This window comes from Podarcis bocagei (genome assembly GCF_964188305.1).
Source record: "Podarcis bocagei genome assembly, chromosome: 2".
Classification (NCBI taxonomy): domain Eukaryota; kingdom Metazoa; phylum Chordata; class Lepidosauria; order Squamata; family Lacertidae; genus Podarcis; species Podarcis bocagei.
The window spans coordinates 54,714,170-54,729,509 of record NC_138126.1 but is presented as its reverse complement, the minus strand read 5'-3'; the positions used below and the strand labels follow the sequence as shown (position 1 = coordinate 54,729,509).

The window sequence follows — 15,340 nt, the reverse complement described above, 5'->3', positions numbered from 1 at the left end:
TTGTTTCAGATAATACCGTTCTGATATAATTTATCAGGACTCTCTTTTTGTCACACCATACAGCTAATGAATATCTTGCTACTACAGCTGCAGAGGCTTAGATCTATTGGCAACTGCCTGTGTTGTGTTCAGTTGCAAATAAGGAGGCAATGAAAATATCAGTCTCTATAAATGTATGATGATACTACATAAGGTCTGTACATTTATTTTTTTATTTTACAAAAGCTACCCTCAATCCCCCAAGTCTCTTGTTTTGGCATAGGACAGTGTGTACTTAGCATCACAGTTGTTGCCTTGGAAACTGGAAATCACATGATGTGTGCTGCTAGTGGAGCATGCTCAGTGAATGAATAAACAAGGCCAATTTTTCTTCCTTTGCTTTAAAGGCTCTTTGAGACTTCCTGTTGTCAGCTACAGCTGTAAGGAATGCTTAATTTGCATCGTATCGAGAAGCACGGGGCAAACGCTCTGGCAGCGTCTGGGATTGTGGCTGCTTAAACCTAAATTAATGTAGAACAAAACAATTCACACTGCTGTGGGAAAGTTCAGACTCCCAGCACGGAGACTTTCCAAGATGTCCACGCAAGGAAATTCTTCCGTTAAGGGGGGGGGGAATTAGCTAGTAAAAAATCTCTGTAGGAAGCTTCCCTCAATCTGAACACAAAGAAGACCTTGGGTCACTTTGAACCCTACTGGTGCTTGTTACATCTTATCATTAGGTGTTTTGTTTTATTTTGTTCTTAAACATAAATATCTTTTAAGGGGGGGAGATCTACAAAAAACTATTCCCAGCTTTCCTTTTTAAAGTTGGCCCAACATCCTTTCTTCCTTTCTTCTCCCTCCTGTCCCGCCCCCTCACCTCTTTTTAAAAGGAGGTTAGCTAATTCTTCTGCTGAAGGCTGTAGTGCTGTACTTTATTCCCATTTGCATGTGGATGTGTGCCTAGAATTCCTGATCAGCCCTCTGCAGACACTTGCTACTTTGTGGAGCTTGCAGCATAGGGATATTCAAGCCCAGACCCAATCTGGTTTTGTTGTTTTTCTCCAAAGAATAAGATCTCTGTTGGAGTTGACTTGAATCATGCTGCTTCCTTGGTGCTAAATTGAGGACATCCTATAGAAAGAGTCAGTGCTGCAAGTTTTGTTCCCCCTTAAAGGGTTGTTTCTCGTTACAGTGGCATTGCCCCTTGAATCTCTGGGATGATAAGTCTTCCAGAAATAAAATGTTTAATAACTGCTGTAATGAGATCACCAAGTTTAGTTTCTACTACTATTCCTAGTGGAAGTAAGTAGCTATCCCCCTGCTTCTTTTTTACAACTTAAGGAAATGCTTTTCACATGTTCATATCTTACACATTGGCTGAAAGTCAAAGCAAAACAAAAAAGCAAACAAAAACCTACAGTTGAGGGTTTTACAAGTCTTTGTTATATGGAGAAATTATAAGGAGAAATTCAATTTTGCTTGCATTTTAAGAAATGGGCAAAAAACCACAGTAGTGAAAATAGCATACAAACAAGCATTATATTAGGAACAATTGCTTTCAAAAAGTGTTTATAAAATTGCACTAAAATGCTGATGGGTTTTCATAAAGATTTTAAAAATTAAAATCATAAATTGTTGTGGAATTGTAGAATTTGAATTTAAGTTTGGAAAAATGAAAAATGAGAAAACCAAACTTGACAGATTTGTCCATCCCTACTTTCTTGCTATCTCAAGGCCATCCTTGGCTTAACACAATGCGAATTTGATTTCAATTAATCAATGTCCTTGATGAGAGAAAGGAGTACCAGGGAGAGGGTATTCAATTGCACCCATCCTTGGGTAAGAGAGTTGGGTTAGAGATAGCAACCTGAATAAGAGCCAGATTGCTGTTGGATGCTGTGTTGTGTGTAGTGGTGGATATGTATGAGATGAAGGAGAAGAACAGGATTAGTGACACTGAATGAGTAGTAGGCATTCTATTATTTGTGTAGATGTAATGAAGAATTTGAGCATGGGGTATATGTATTAGTGGGATAAGTGTTGTATTTTGTGAATCAGGATATGTCTTCACAGGACTTACTTTGCCAAACCTTTATTAGGCATTACAAATATAGGCCATCATAAAACATCCATGTATAATTTTTTAAAATATACACAAAAGAGTGTCTTGGCAGGAGAGATGTTTTGAAATGTGCTACAATATTTTTGTTTTCTGTGATTTTATTCTTTTATTACATTGAATTGTATTGTAGTTCCTTAGTTCCATTGTTTGTTATATACCTATTGTATTTGCTATTTTGTAAACTGTGTAAAGACTCTCTTAAGTACAGATTCGACTTCTGAAAAGTTGGAAACCAAGGCCCAGCTTCCAATTGGTTCTCGATTGCACAGGCGTGCCAGAAACAGTAGCGGTAGCCGCACCAGTCATTTGGCTTCCCAAAAAAGTTCAAAAACTAGAACACTCACTTCCAGTTTTAGATCGTTCAAGAGCTGGAACATTCGACTCCCAAGGCATTTGGGAGCCGAGGTACAACTGTATTAAACTATATATACACATATAACCTTTATACCAAAAACATGGGTTGTTGTTATCATCTACAGTGGTGCCTCGCAAGACGAAATTAATTCGTTCCGCAAGTCTCTTCGTCTTGCTGTTTTTTTGTCTTGCGATGCACGGTTTCCCATAGGAATGCATTGAAAATCAATTAATGCGTTCCTAGGGAAACCGCCTTCAGACCAGGTCCGGGGACAGTCTGTCCCCCGACCTCTTCTGAAGGCTGGGGGGGGGACAAGGGCTTTTCTTCCCACCCCCAGCATTTTAAAAAACCCTGGGACAGCGGAGGACTTCTCCGCTGTCCGGGCGATCTTAAAATGCTGGCGGGCGGCATTTTAAAATCGCCCCGGGACAGCAGAGGACTTCTCCGCTGTCTGGGGCGATTTAAAAGCCCCTGGGAAGGCAGGCAGGGGGGACAAAGACTTTCGCCCCCCCGCCCGCCTTCAGAAGGTGTTCCCGCCCCCCCGCCCGGCTTCGCAGCAGCGCTACGAAGCCCGGCGGCTGGGGCAGGTGTTCCCCCCCGCCCGGCTTCGCAGCAGCGCTACGAAGCCCGGCGGCTGGGGCAGGTGTTCCCCCCCCGCCCGGCTTCGCAGCAGCGCTACGCAGCCCGGCGGCTGGGGCAGGTGTTCCCCCCCCCGCCCGGCTTCGCAGCAGCGCTACGAAGCCCGGCGGCTGGGGCAGGTGTTCCCCCCCCCCCGCCCGGCTTCGCAGCAGCGCTACGAAGCCAGGCGGCTGGGGCAGGTGTGTCCCCCCCCCCGCCGCCCGGCTTCGCAGCAGCGCTACGAAGCCCGGCGGCTGGGGCAGGTGTCCCGGGGAGATTTTAAAATGCTGGGGGTCGGGAGCGAAGCGTTCGCTGCCGAGAAGAGGTCCTCTTCTGAAGGCCGGCTGTGGGCGAAAGTCTTTGCTCCCGACCGCCAGCATTTCCCTATGGGCTTTCGTCTTGCGATGCAAGCCCATAGGGAAATTCGTCTTGCGAAGCGCCTCCAAAACAGAAAACCCTTTCGTCTTGCGGGTTTTCCATCTTGCGAGGCATTCGTCTTGCGGGGTACCACTGTAATTCTCTGCACTCCCAGCAAAGGTCTCTTACTGAAAATTGGCCAAATCATTAACTACTACTTACATAGAGTCCTACTGGGTTTTTTGGCAGAGGTTGGTCAGTCTCATCCCAGGGGAAAGGGGGGGTCAACTGAATTTATATGGGTTTGGAAGGGTCCTGATGTTGATGAAGGGAGAGAGAATCAAGGGAAAGGAGATCAAATTTAGGAAGATTTTTGATTACTTGAGCAGCAAGTAAACAGAAGGGTTATGATTATCTGCAAAGAAAAATTAATCATGAGTGGAGTAAATCAGTTGAAGAGATGGATGTGAACAGGGTAGATAATAAGTGTGAGATATTAATCAGGTTACCACCTCTAAAATGGCTGTTGTGCTACATCTTATCTGGGGGCTGAGAAACCCACCATTGCATTATATGCATTTGATTATTTGGGACAATTCACTTTTCCCTCTGGTCTACATGCCTGTTGGAAATAATGGCCACCAAATGTGGTATAGTGGTGAGAGAGACAAAATCAGACTGGAAAGACTTTAAATCCCTGCTCCTCCATGAAGCTTACTAGGTGACTATGAGCCAGTCACTACCTTGTAGCCTAACCCACATCAGAGAGTTGTCTTGAGGCGGATAAAATGAGTAAGAGACAACCATACTGCAGCTGAGAGAGAGCAGTTTGCCTGAGGCTATCTAGTAAGCACAGAATTCTCTTCAGCTGTTTAAACATAATATCAGATACATTTCTACTGTGATAATCAGAACACAAATCTGTTTCAAAGTATTCTTAAAATGTCAACCACTTCAAGGTCAAGTTTGCCAAAAGCAGCAGACAAACGTGTAAAATAAACAAATAATATCTATGTATATTTCAAGTTTTCTTGACTGAAGTCTCCTATATTCTGGTGCCACATTTAATAGTAAAGTTTTAGAAACAATATGTATTTCTCCAGCAGGCTTCAGCACAACACTGGGCTTTATGTGCATTGGCTTAGACTGACAACCAGAATGAAGGGCACAGAGATTCAGTGAGAATAACTACTTGAATGCCACCATATCATTCACTCTTTTCCAATCCAGCAGGATTTGTGAAGACCAAGAGCTCTTTTGGCTTAACTATAGCACAAATAATAAGCTTGTCATGTTGTTCTCCAGCAGGCCACATAACCCTATAATTGCGTTTTTGCAGGCAGCGATATAAGTTGCAGGTGCAAAACAAAATCTTGCAGCAGTACCCAATATTTGGCCAACAGGAGAAAGCCTCCAACGCTGTCTCAGCTGTTACTACAAAGCACTTCTTTGCAAAGAAAAGTGGTACGGGATTCACTAATCTTAAATGGCTCCTGGGGTATAGCATCAAGTGCCAGCTTTGCACTGAATAGGTGAGGGAGATCACCAGTGTAGCCAGCAATGTTGCTTGTGACTGATGCACTGTTTCAAGGGTCAGATCCCAGCACAAGTGGAAAAGCCTCCACATTTGTGATCTTATGGGCAGCATAGGATGCTATTTATCTTATGTTGAAACTACTTATTCATCTAGTCCTCTATGGTTTTTAGCTTTTTGGCAGGATTTGCTGTTTTCTCGGTAGTCTTAACGTCTCCAAACTCTTCTGGCAACTGAACAGACTTTTACGTTTTTCTCTTTTTCCCCCCTCTAAAGAAACTAGCCAGTTCCTCTCTCTTTTAAAAGTGCATTGTTTAGGCATTTTGTTCTTTCAAACTCTTAGAAATCGCTTCCTACAAAGACTTTTTTCTGGTTTTTAATTCAGCTGGAAAGAATGGTCTCTATTAAAAACGTCAACAAATACAGGGGAAGAACAAATTAGAATAGTAGGGGAAGTAGAATGTTTTGCAACAACTCCAAATGGATTGGCTCCTGAACTTTCTCCTGGAATACTTATCTCTATGTTACCTTGTGTGTTTCTGTGTTAATCTAATGGTTATAAAACTGTTGCAAGTTGTTACTTTTCATTAATATTTTAGTTGCTTAGTTCAGTTATTTTGTTACTCCACTGTATTATCAAGATAAATTAAACCTACCAGGCATCGGTGATGGACCAGGACAAAAAATTGCCATTAGCATTAGAAGCACACCAAGACAACTTCAGGCTGTAGGCTATAAACCAAATTATTTTTTCCATAATGTCATGATTTCTGTAAGCATAAGTATGTGTCTAATTTAAAAAAAACACCACCCTGTAAATTCTTGAAAAATACTTTATCTGCATCAGAGCTTCTCGTGTCTAGAGCAGGGAATTGTGTCCTTCCCACCAACTTCTAAGCTGAATAGCATTTCTTGGATTTAGCTATTTTGTGACTTGCAAACCTACCCGCAGAAGTAATGTTGCAATGGTGTTCTCAAACCCTTTTTAAAATTTTCAACCTGCCTATGAACCCAGAAACTTTGAGGACTGCTGGCTTAAAGTATCACAGATTTTTAAAAGAGACCACAGAACCTCAGATTCATGGAGGAGTGTGTCAGGGATTGGCAGGGCTCTGAAGAGTGTGTGGCAGAGGTAGGGGGTACCAAGGGAGTGATCCAGGAGAGTGATCCAGCCAGTGGTTTATGGGGCTTGGTGTTGCCTGCAAGGCAGGATCCAAGGCAGGAGGAGGAGGAGGAAGGGGCAGGGCAGACCAAGATGGCCAATGTGGTGGAGAAGGAAGAGAGTGTTGAGGCAAGGGATGGCCAAGTGGGCATACCACCATCGCCCACCTTGTTGTCTTCTAGAACCAAGCTAGGCATAGCTTCAGGTTGTGCCACCCCCATCAGATGAGGTTACATAAGCTGAGGGGTGGGGTGTGGTCCTTCTGTTGCTGTAACTGCTCCACAGGGAACAAATCTGGGGACAGCTGCCTAGAGGCTAGAAGTGTGTGTATGTGTGTGTCTGGAGCACTGTAGGAGCTGCTGTAAGTGCTTCTTTGGCAATAAAGACTTAACTATCAGATGTGTGCATTCCTTGGCTGGGGAGAGGGCAGGACAGAGAGACTGCTAAATCCATTGCTTCTCCCACCAGAATTGCTCCATCTCTTAGCAGGGACGACGATGGCCTGGAAGTAGCTGCTTAATCAACTCCTCCCGAGTGGCAGGAGAATAAGCTATGCTGCAGCATCTACCACACCACTAAGGTAACATGAAATCAACTAATCTCAGCATTCTAACTATTACTCAGTTTTCCAGATAGGATGACTGATTTTCTTCCTACATTTATATTTCCCCTATGAACTAATGCCTGATTTCTCTCTCTTCGAGTTAACAGATATCAGCCGTACAGGAAAAATTAAGTGACAATGATTGGCAGGGAATATCTTTTGGTGTATTTCTATTATTAGATTTCAGGATATAGCATGCAATCACTATTCTCATAAAGCAGCAGTGCATTAATGCAAGAAATTACTTAGGCATATGTGGCTTCAGTTTTTGCTCCTAGTGCAGGAAATCTGCATGAAATTTTATGAAACATGTTAACTTTTGGTACGCTAATTTATATCCCATCATCCATCCTGAGTTTATTCTTCTCCAAAGTGTTTTGCAATGGCTGCCTCATCTTTTAGAATTTCTCTTTTGAATCACTATTACAGCTAATTGTTGCAAAATTTCAAGGTATATAATATATTTTTAAAAAGCAATATATTCTAAAGAAGACAGTTGTTGCATGTTGTTACTCTGGTAACGTCAATGAGGCAGGCATGTGAAGCTTATATCAATTAATTGAGGTTACACAGAGGTAGAATACCCCTTATTTGCTTCCAATGCCACATAAGAGAACAGGCCTGAAAAATGTTTCAGAGAGAAAAAATGAATTAAATATAAGGACTGATAGCACTGAGGGCAGTAGATCATACATTATAAAGAAGGAAAAGAAATTGGAAAGATGACTAATGCGTTATGTGCACTGCTGATTTACAAAAGGTGACTGCTCCATTGCAGCTGGCAGCACGCGATACTAAACAGATGCTATAGACTTGTGTTGTCCTGCTAGGAAGCACCCCATCAGAATTCATAACAGGGCATATCATATCATAGTGCTTTGTATGATGTTAAAACAAGTGGCATAGAATTAGGAAAATATATACATATCATGTTTTCCCTCTAAGAAACACTGCATGGAATATCCATACAATGTGCATATATCCTCCTATGTCATTGGTTTAAAGAGCACATAGAGCATTATACCTATCATTTGGAACTCCCATGATATCACAAGTCTACTCTTAAGTACCTATTCCTCATTGTGTTGGGCATCTGTTTTTCTTAAACAAGTTCCATATAGGTAAAATAATTTACTGTTACTAGTAGATAGTTTCAACTCTGACTGATAACAGCCCATTTCTACTGCCCATCATGCTTCTTCATTTCTCAAAGGCTCTGAGAACCAGGAAAACAATAAAATGAGTTGCATAACGAGCTAGGAGGTTATTTTAAGAACAGTGTGTGTTCCCTGACTGCACTGACTAAATGCAGGAGTTAGTACATAATTCAGTATCTAAGGCTGCAATCCAATACACATCCACCAAGTAAGCCAGATTGGATAGAGTAGAGATTACTTCTGGTAAACGTAAGTGGCTGAAGGGTAGATCAGTGCCCTGCCTCATTCATTCCCTCTCTTCCTAAAGGAAAAGCTCTGTGCATTATGAAAGCATGTGTTTATATTCAAATATATGTTTGTGTATTGTTTCTCATCCAGATAGATAATAATGGAATGAAAGTATGTTCTATAAACAGGCATCAGTTCCAGCAGCAACTTGGGGGGGGGGGAGGGGAGCAGATTTCATAGAATCACAGTTGGAAGAGATCCCAAGAATCATCTAGTCCAAACCCTTGCGATGCAGGAATATGCAGCTGTCCCATACGGAGATTGAACCTGCAACCATGGTGATATTAGCACCACACTCTAACCAAATGAGCTATCCAGGCATCTAATTTTGTCCAACAAGTACTTCATCAATCTTCTGCTGGTAATGACATAGTCATAAATCACAGTATATGATACAATCTAAACTTCACAGTGTTAGGTAATTTTAGCTGTTTAGTTTTACTTGTGATGCTGCAGGATCGGCTTGTTTATGAAAGTGGAAGTGTGGATGAGCCTTTGGTTGACTCTGACATTGGTTCTGGCTCCATCTACTGTTTGTCTCACTGTTGTCTACACTACCAGTCTTTCCCAGCAGTACTGGAGTCACCAGGTATTGAACCTGGCAGCTTGTACATGCAACTCATGTGCTCTACCATTTACAAAGATGAATGTCTATCAGGCATGCATGTTGAGCATGCTGCTTTATGGTAGTGAGACAAGGGCAACTTACACCCGCTAGGAGCGGCACCTCAGTGCAGGGCTGGATTTAGGTCTGATGAGGCCCTAAGCTTCTGAAGGTAATAGGGCACTTTATATGTCCAGTTGTCCTTTGTCAACAACAAATTGTTGCTGTTTTTTGTGTTGAATATATGCTATATGGTAATTTATGGACCTAATAGGTATCTAAAGCCATTTGCTGTATGTAGGTTTTATTTTATTTGTTTTTAATCTTATATTTTGGAAATGTACATCTAGGTCTTTTTCTTTAATTTTTTTGGGGGGCCCTGAAGAGAGTGAGGCCCTAAGCTATAGCTTGTTCTGTCACTGCCTCAGTGCCTTCCACATGGACTGCATCAGGAAGATTTTGGACATCACAGAGTCTCAAACAAAGCTGTACTCTCCCAAGTCCACATTCCCACTCCTGTCTCAGTAACGTCTACACTGGCTTGTAGATGGCAGGATCTCCAAGAACATGCTCTATAGGGAACTGGCTTCAGAAACCAGGCCCATTGGCAGACCAACTATGCATTACAAAGGTGTCTGCAAATGTCACATGAAGGCTGGAAACATCAACCCCGCCAAAGGTAATCCCTAGTAGATGACTGCAGCTCTTGGAGACAGTCAGGTCATGTATCCACAGCAGTGACCAAAGGAAGAATGATCGCTTGGAGGAGCACAGAGAGAAGAAATGCTGTGGATGCCTTCAACTGCCTCAGCAGCAAGAAAACATGTCTCTCCTGTATTGGCACAGCAGGTGCTGCAACCTTCCAACAGTTTGACTTCACCCCCAAAGGCACACTCTTCCATTGCCTCCTGAGACAGACGGATGCCAATCAACTATTTAGCTACAGACTTACCCCTCGAATCTCATAAGACCTTGTGGCAATCCACACCAAAGGACTTGAGATGGCAATGCATTGAAGATGACTCTTCCTCCATCCCAGCAAATCCTTCCCTCCCTCCACAGTCTTTGCTTATGGCTGTGCTATTTTTCTAGAAAAAAGGGTGCTGGGAATCACCATGGGCGCCTCCCTTGTTCTCTTAAAATGGCAATAGCGCCCACCTAAAAGGTGTCAGAACTGAGTTCTGGTGAGTTCTGGCTGAAAAAAAGCCCTGCTTATGGCAGAGCAGTTAACCACGTGCGTCTCCCACTGCAGTGTAAAGTGACACACCCCAGGGACAGCTATTGTCAAACTGCCGACAGAACACAATTACCATCTTCCAAGTTCTGTTACTTGCAAAGTGTGATAATCATAGCAGAAACCTGCCTGTTTGGGAATATTGGAGAGGTTGTACATGTTGGGCAATGAGTACTCTCTGTACTGAAGCTCAGTACACAAAGCTGCATGCATAGCAGTGTGCCTACCCATAAAGTGTAGGGAATATTAATGACTTTGGGTGAGTTTCACAGCTTACATCACATGATTCCATTTAGCTCCACAATATTATGTTGGTTTCTATTTTTATAAGCAATTCCCATGGTGATGTCATAGCATGTTTGGTGGTCCATATTTCTTGTCTAGCTTACACTGATACTTTTATCTTCCCGGAAGTCGGAAAGGTCAAACAGTTAATGAACTTTTTAAAAGGAATATCCAGTCCTTTTCTATCTAGATACTTGGCTCTGGCAAAAGGAGCCTGCTGTGCCAAACACCCATTCTGTTGCCATTGCTTTCCTGCTGAGAAACCCATTTTCTAGATAATAAAGTGAGCACTCAAGTGTAGAAAAGGAAGAAAAGCTTGAGAATGAAAAGGTCTATAACAAGGGAGTGAGGGAGACGTTAAACACCAGCACGTTGCTCGTCACTTCTCCTGCAGTTACTACCATTCTATTCTCGCTTTTAGTATTCCAGTGAACTGTTTTCAAGGCAAAACAGAAGGGATGTGATCTGTTTTTACAGCTGTTAAAGAACAGTTACGTCTGACATATAATTGTACCAAACAAAATATTTGCATACAAGTGGATTTTCCAGGATGATCAAGCTGTGACAACATAAACTCAAGAGTTTAACAGCTAGGGAACTGCAGGGTTTTATATATCTTTCAAAAGGCATGGTTAACCTGTGGTCCTTCGGATATTGTTGAACTTCAACTCCAATCATCTCTGACTATCAGCCATGATGGATGGAGCTGATGGGAGTTGGAGTCCAACACCTGGAGAGCCCCACCCCTAGTTTAAACTGAGACATAGTATCAGTGAGGGAAGAAATGTTTTGCAAAACAATGTATTGACCTTTGTTTTATGAAAATATGAAGCTGACTTTTTCAACTGTTCCATCTAATCGTAGAATCACAGAGTTGGAAAAGACCACAAGGATCATCTAGCCCAACTTGCTGTGTGCAGGAATCTTTTGCCCAACCGCATGCTCTACCAACTGAGCTATCCCAGGAGATGCAGCACTGTCTACTCCAAGTGTCTGTGGCTCTTCAAGTTCTCAGATAAAGGCCTTACAAAATTTTTGAAAAGTCTAGATCTACAAAGCATTGCATTTTCCAATGCAAAAGTCTCATTTGGCCCCAAACTGAAATACACACTTTTCAAAGTGGCTCGGCCTAAATCAACTTGCTTTCTGAAAGCTAGATCTTATCTTTGGTGCATACTCCCAGATATATTATACAGTGGTACCTCAGGTTAAGTACTTAATTCGTTCCGGAGGTCCGTTCTTAACCTGAAGCACCACTTTAGCTAATGGGGCCTGCCGCTGCTGCTGCCACCGCGCCGCCAGAGAATGATTTCTGTTCTCATCCTGAAGCAAAGTTCTTAACCTGAAGTACTATTTCTGGATGAGTGGAGTCTGTAACCTGAAGCATATGTAACCTGAAGCATATGTAACCCAAGGTACCACTGTATTGCCTTCCAGAAATGTCCTTCTGAATTTTACACAAGACAATCTCCCTGCAAAATTTATTTATTTAGAGATTTATATGTCGTCATACAAAACTGAATTTCCTCAAGATGGAAAACAGTTACTATAATATAAATAGTAACTGTAACTGTTTAAATGTAACAGTACATTTAAAACAAGTTATCTTTCAAAATCATTCAGCTTAAGCAGCAGCATACAACCATTTCCAGCCAGACCAGTACAAAGTAATATTTTGGTATTAAATAGAGAGAAACTATAGTTTAAAATCCAACACCATTTCAATAAACATCAGCTGATTATCCCTATGTTAACTGTAGCCAGAGCCACAATAGCCTGTTTTTGGAAGGATCTAGCCTGAGCAGACATTTCTCACTGGTACATGAAAGTATGAGACTTAGCCCTACTAGAAAAAATGACAATATAAACAGAGCCTCGAGAAGTAAAAGAAAAAAGGTAAGGACCTTTTCTTTCTTCTTGGTATGATATTACTGATGCAGAACACAACCAATTGCCCCACCCTACCCTGGCCTAAATGGTTGTGCACAATACAGTAAAGTCCAAAACCAAACAGAGCTTCACAAACAAAGGTTTGTTGGAAATGCAGTACACCCTACTGGAAAATAAGGGGTCCAGTGTTTTTATTTTTATAGACTGGTTATAATTTCTATCATACCAAAAGTCTGCAGTGCGTTATGGTTGCCCTGGTCCCCTTTTTGTCTCTGCTTCAATATTTCATACTTGTTTTCTGTAATGCATAGTTTTGTATTTTGAAAAGATGCCCACTTAAAAGCAGATAGATAGGGATCCAGACAGGGATCCTTTAGGAGGGTGCTCTCTGGGGCTACCACTGTAGCAACCCTTTCACTTGTGTCCACCAACCTAACTGCTCTTCATGGCAGGCTTGTGAGCAGGAATTCCTGACATTCAAAAACCAGTCACCCTAACTGGACATGCAGTTGCTAAATGGAAGGTTGTCATGAACTGGCAGAACAATGGGGAGGAGGAAGAGGATCCCGGCCATGGTTATAGCCGGGACTAGGACACACCAGGGCAAGCTGGGGATAGGGAAGGAGAGGTTGGTGTAGGAAGTACTCACGGGGTGGTAGAGGATGATGATGAGGGGATAGCGGTCAGTGCACAGGAACCAGAGAAGCAGGACCCACCCACAAGAGCCAGAGGAGCCCCTGTCTCCACAAACACAGCAGGCTCTGGGGAATAGGGAGCAGTGGAAGGGGTGCTCTAAGAGGCTAAAGCAGGCAAGGGCCCACAGCAAAGCTCATTAGCTGGCCAGGTGGGGCTCAGCAGCTCTGGGAGGAGGTGTGTGATTCTTCAGAACAGGTGAGGGTCACATGCCTCATCACGCTCAGATGCTGTAATCAGCAGGCACAGTATAAGAAGGAAAGCAGAGGTGAGATGCTGTGTTTGCTTGGATGTTCCAGGGAGTTCTTTGGGACTGATCTCCAGGTGCCCTGACCCCTGGATTGACTGCAGGGGTGGCCTGATTTTGGACTTGCTGACAGGTACCCAGTGGTTCAGGACAAAGGTAGCCATTATTGAGCAGGGAAACTTCAAGGAAAACTCTAACATGAAGGTTACCAATAAATGAAATACTATCACCCCTACTTGGATAAAGAATATATTTCTATCCCACTATAGGCGTTAATTTATTTACAATGATAGGATGCTTGTGTAATCCATTGCTGCTATTGTGAATGCTTATTGTGGTTTAATAGAATTGTCATAGGTTCTAGTTCTCTTCTACACCCATGTATTGGCTGCCAAATAAAAATCAAACTTCATGTGTCTAAAGTGGACTTAGATACTTTAAAAGAAAATTAGGGTCAGGACCATAACTCAGTGGTAGACCACATGCTTTGCATTCGGAAGTTCCTAGTTCAGTCACTGATGTCAATAAGTAGGACTGAGAAAGACCTTGTGTGAAACTCTGTTGAGCCGAAGTCAATCGATGTGGGGAACAATATTCAGCTAGATAACCCAATGGTCTGACTCAGCTTAAAGCTGCTTCCTATTATTTATGTCATTAAAAAATTAGTGCCACCACAAAACTCAGCTGTTTTTGTTGAAGGCAAGCAGTTAAAAGTGGTGGTGTACACAACAATTTCATGCATATTACTTTTTGAGAAACTGGAGCAAGCAAAGTGTAAAGGCAGGCACTTATTTTTAGTCAGTTCATTGTTGTACTACTTTTTTGTATCTAAGAGTCAATTCAAATAGTTAGCAGCTGCACAGAAGCTTTAAATCTAACTGAAGCATGGTAGAGATGGTATCAGTGGCATAGGAAGGGGGGGTGCGGTGGGTGCAGTCCGCCCCGGGTATCATCACTGAGGGGGGTGACAAAATAGCAAAAATATGAGATATATATAGGGCTCATGAAACTTTTTAGTTCAGTCAACAAACGCAATGAAACACGGCTGGCACTGGGCACCACACCGTGGGGGCCTGCAGCGTGCCCGAGCCACACATCTCTCCTGGGAGTGACGTGGTGGCTTGGGCGCCTGCAGGCTCTACGCTGCCTGAAATAGCAGCGTGGGACTTGCGTCTGCCCACCGCCTCTCCCTCAGCTGCCCGACAGCTGAGGGAGAGGTGGCGGAGAGGCATTGCGCAATGTGCCCTGCCCTGGCTTGCTTTGCCCCCAGGTACAGGGCACGTGCACCGCCCTGGGTACCTGAGCGGCTAGCTACGCTGTTGGATGGTATGTCAGGTGCAGTGAACTACGGTACATAACCAGCTCAGCAGATGGACTAGACTTTGGCTTTTTAGCATCCTGCATAGGTGCCAAAGGAGATCATTGCAAGGAGGGCACTTGGGTTCATATAAGATTCATCTGAAAGCAGGGACAGCCTGATCAGGAAGCATTTCTCCTCCTCCTAGAGTTTAATCCTTATGTGTCATTAAAAATGAATTCCAATCTAGAGCAGATTGGTGGATATATATATATATATATATATATATATATATATATATATATATATATATATATAGCTTCTGCTATGAATATGTGAGAAGCCACCCCACACTCTGTGTAACATGTGGCAAAGTAAGGGTTCATGGAGCTGCCTGGATCTGTCCCAGCAATGCTTGTCAACGTATTAAGTTCCTCCTTACATTGTGACCAAATAGTTATTGTGAGAGAATAGGCTGTCGATTATATTTTCTCACAATACACTTTACCAGCATTAATGCAGCACTCACAATAATGCAATATTTTCACAGTATTAAAATATTTTTTCAAAATATTAGTACTCCATGCTAACTGTGGCTTTTCCAATCATTTATGCAATAAATCTTGGCTGCTTTTTATATACTGCATTTTGTGTATATATTAGTAAATGTATCTAAAACGTAAAAACATTTTATATGTCAAGCATGTTTATACATATTGGACAAACAATTCATGTATCCTCTACAGAAAGTATTGTTATGATGTCCCAATAGATGGCAGTGTTGAGACTTATTTTGCTCCTTACTCTGTAACCTAACATTATATAATATAGAAATCTTAACATTAATTTTGTGTTTAAGTAGTTTGAGCCTGGGATTAAGTCAGAGGAGGAAATAAATTCAAAAGCTAACA

The 15,340-nt window shown here is 42.4% G+C and overlaps 1 long non-coding RNA gene across 1 annotated transcript in view; it reads right to left on the bottom strand.

The window, feature by feature from the left end:
• Positions 1-9,823, bottom strand: part of LOC308577227 — a 29,202-nt gene extending 19,379 nt beyond the window's left edge. Inside the window, exon 1 of the long non-coding RNA XR_014003527.1 lies at positions 9,736-9,823. This is a non-coding gene — a long non-coding RNA (uncharacterized lncRNA). The remainder of the gene's footprint in view (positions 1-9,735) is intronic.
• Positions 9,824-15,340: the final 5,517 nt, after the last annotated feature.